The sequence below is a fragment of the Amphimedon queenslandica genome, unplaced genomic scaffold (genome assembly GCF_000090795.2).
Source record: "Amphimedon queenslandica unplaced genomic scaffold, v1.1 AMPQUscaffold_13179, whole genome shotgun sequence".
Taxonomy (NCBI): Eukaryota; Metazoa; Porifera; class Demospongiae; order Haplosclerida; family Niphatidae; genus Amphimedon; species Amphimedon queenslandica.
The window spans coordinates 105,832-109,829 of record NW_003546585.1 but is presented as its reverse complement, the minus strand read 5'-3'; the positions used below and the strand labels follow the sequence as shown (position 1 = coordinate 109,829).

The following is a 3,998-nucleotide window of genomic DNA, read 5'->3' as shown; positions in this document are numbered from 1 at the left end:
AGTATTTTATTTCTTATGCATTAAATATATAATAACAAAATCTATTGTTATGCATAATTGTATATGACACTGCACAACCCTTGACCCTCTTCTTCCTTTCTCTCACTCTTCTTTTCTCCTTCTTCTTTCATAGTCTGAGACTAGTGGCCCTGAAGACACTCCTGGGTGAGTATACTTTTCACTGCTTTATGTATTATATTTAACTATGGCTGAGGCCCCCACATTGACTACCTCTTTTAATAACTCAGCCCATGACAGCCCACCTAAAAATAAAACAGTTCTCTTTTGATGCTTTTTTCTCTTGTAAGTCTAAGGCATGCTCAGTTTAAGGCAATTTTATTTCATAATAATTGTGTCAAGTTTTTTCGAAAAATAATGACATAATGTCTGTATTGAGTACTGTTAATTTGTAATTTAATGTGACGTCTTTAGCTCTACTTGCTGGAAATATTGTAATATTAATTCATAGGATTATCATTTCTGAAAAATGGCCTGTACTATAGTGTAGCCCATGGTTTTTTCCAAAAAAAGGCTCCAAAATGACCTTTATTACATTTTCTGATGCATATTGATGTCCTTATGCTGTGTAGAAAATGTTCCAGATTCAATTTATCAAATTACAGCTATCTGAGGAGATACACCATATTATTTGAAAATACCACGAGATCACTGTTAGCATAACTTTTTGAATTAATCAGGGCAAGATAGAGGTAGCAATTAATACACTCCTTCTGTCAATGTCAATGGAGTGTGTCATTGCCTTTCTTTTGATTCATTGCATCAGTAATATCATTTATGGCTACTATAATTGTGTGGTATACTAAATAGCTATAAAATAGCTATAGTAGAGTTTATGACCCTTATGATACTGCACTATAATGTACATACCTAGTGTTGGTGAGAAAAGGATTCAGTTTTTTAAGAATAACATTAGTAGCTTTATACATCAGTGTACATACAGTTATATAGCTGAGTTGTTCTCCTCAGCTGTTACATTCATAAGTCATATTGTCTTTATACCAAACCATTACTACTTGTATTGTATTATGATATTTAATTTAATGCATTCAACATTTTCATTATTTGTACAAATGGTTCGAGGAGTTTTGTTTGAGTTTTAATAACAAAAATTATGAACCAATTTGATTGGCATGTTGGTATGATTTAGATAGAATCTTGTGGCTGAATGTTCTAAGACTATTTTAAAAGATATGCATTTAAAGATATACTGTTAGTAACTGAGTTAATAAGATATATTCATTCATGTATACTGTTATATCTTTAATAGTCTACATCTTTTGATTGGGACAAGATAAGAAAGAAAGGAAAGAAAGAAAAGAAAGGCTTAAAGTTAGATCCAAGGATATTTAAAAACTGAACCTGAGGTAAGTGATGAACAGCCAATGAGCCTGCATGTATTGTATTATTTCAATACAGGAAAGTGTAGATGAAGTGAAGAATAAGAGCAAACCATTATCTGAGGAAATGAAAGACTACACAGTTCAGTATCTGAGGAGGTGAAGGACCTATGCAGTTCAATGGATCAGTTGTTATCTATTGTTAACAGTATAAAGAATGAAAGACAAGGAGGAGGAGGAGGAGAAGTAAGAGGACCAGAGAACTAGTGTTTGAGAAGGAGGAAGGAGGAGTTGAACTTTAACTTATAGATTTTATTGTGTGGTATTTAGAGAATGCTAAACTCTTTATTTATTTTCTTTTTTTAGTATTTTTAGTATCTAGTTATATGCTTCTTATTACTAATAGTTTTTATTTTGAGTGTCCCTTTATTAGTCTTAATTTTTATGCTGTTTAGACTAGATTTCTGGCATTGATGTGATCATCTAACAGTGATTACACATGATTTGTGAATATTGCATGATTAGATTAGATTGAATACAACACCAAACCTGAGTTCCCTTCAGGTCTGAACTTAACCATTCTACCTTGTCCTAATCAAAAGATATAGACTCGTCTAATAACTAGTGATAACAAAAGTATACACAAATTCTCGTCTATCCCAAATTTTTATTACATTTTCTGATACATATTGATGTACTTATGCTATGTAGAAAGTTTGAGCCAATTCCAACTTCAGTTTACTCAAATTATGGTCATCTGAGGAGATGCCATTATTAAAAATACCATTAAATTAATAAGGTTACTGTTAGCATAACTTATTGAATTAATTGGGACGAGCCAGAGGAAGCAAGACACTCCCTCTGTCTATGTTAATGGAGTGTGTTGCTACTCACTTTAGTTTCGATTAACTCAATAATTAATTTATTCTAGTGATAATAAATTGAATGAGGTTGAATAACTAAACTAATCAACTGATGATTGAGTAGAGTAACCTGATTAGTGAATTGCAATACATGCATGCAGCTGCTAGGCTGTGACTAAAATTCCCGACTTATAAATATACTTTGTATTTATATTTGCTAACCTGTCTTCTCTAATGCTCATCATTCACTGGCTATCTGTTGATTCAATGCATCAGTAATTATGGCCACTAATTGTGTGTTATAGTGAAGTATTTCATTGACATACTGCATTGAAATGTAGTGTTGTATGATGAGAAAAGAATTTACATAGTTTACATAGTTTAATTGTGATAGGGGCTGAGTTGTTCTCCCCAGCAGCTGTTTCGAGTTGTTTTCCCCAGCTGTTTCATGCATAAATCACTCTAGCTTGCAAACTATTTTATGTATTACACTGGTATAGTATGCTATTGTATTATAATAATGTTTTATGTGTTTTACATAATAGATTCAACATTTTCATTATGTATAAAAACTAATTTTATTCTAGTACATTTACAGGGTAAGAAAGTAATACATGGTTACTGTATGTAAATTTGTTAACTTTCTCGTAGTGTTTCACAAAGAAGTTTGTTGGAGTTTTATTAACAAAAATTATAAACCTTTAAAATGGAACAAAACAATTGATGTCAGGTTGGGATGATTCAGAGAGAATTTTGTAGCTGAATGTTCTAAAGACTATTTGAGTTAAAAGCTAGTGTTGGTAAGTTTATTAGATATTAATAAGTAATATAACATTGATCTATCTACTTTAGTTAAATTCTGCTTACTTATCATTATTCTAAATTTAGATTCCTTGAATAATACCATTTATGGCTTGTTTGTCATTTGCGTGACCGTGTGAGAAGTTTATTTAATTTTACTCCAACTATTGTGTGTAGTAATAGCTATTTCTCTAAACTTTGTGTAGGATCCTATGTTTAGCATGTTTGACTAACTGTCATGATAGTTGATGGTAATTGTGTTATAGTATAAGTGCTATATTAACCTAATATTCAATTATGATAGTTCTAATTATACTTTTATTTTATAACAACTATTTTGACACAATATCCTAGGCAATGTTTAGGACAATAACATGTTTTAACAATAGGGCTACTTCAGCTGTTCTGACATAGGATATTGTATAGCTCCAAACTTTTGTGAGTCAAAAATTTTATGAATATCTTAATCTTTGTTAAAATTATTTTTTGTCATTAAAGTTTTTATAATTCAGCAGGCTATACGTGGAGCAAAAATTTTGTCAAGAAAAGTTTTGTTTAAACAAAATGCCCCGATGAATTTGACAAAATTTTTGATTAACAAGAATTTGGAGCTGTATGGTACATATGTAGCTCATTTATTATCCTATCGCTAGTTGGCATCTCATTAAAATATGGCAATGTATTGTTATGCTCACAGAGTTTTATTGAAACTGACTTGGGGGAATCATAAATTAGGGGAGTTAGTAGTTCAATATAACAAACTAAATAGCTAATGCATGAACTTTGCCGATTGAGCTAGCAAATCACATCAAGTTGATCAGTTGCAAAAGAATTAGCCTAGGCTTAGAAGTGATAGAATTCTCTCAAATCATTATGCTGCAGCTAAAGTTAATTGAATAATTAATCTGTCTTCTCCAATTATTAAATCTACTTATTTAGACTCCTTGCATAATACCATTTATGACTTGTTTGTCAT

General features: G+C 31.0%; 1 long non-coding RNA gene across 3 annotated transcripts; it reads left to right on the top strand.

Moving 5' to 3' along the window:
- The first annotated feature begins 266 nt into the window (after positions 1-266).
- Positions 267-1,787, top strand: LOC109584681 (uncharacterized). Of its 3 annotated transcripts, none has more exons than XR_002186129.1 (3): positions 267-303; positions 1,289-1,385; positions 1,438-1,787. It is a non-coding gene; the product is annotated as an uncharacterized LOC109584681 (long non-coding RNA). The 3 variants fall into 3 exon arrangements; XR_002186128.1 differs by lacking the exon at positions 267-303 and adding an exon at positions 536-1,230; XR_002186127.1 differs by lacking the exon at positions 267-303 and having other exon boundaries at positions 536-1,385.
- Positions 1,788-3,998: the final 2,211 nt, after the last annotated feature.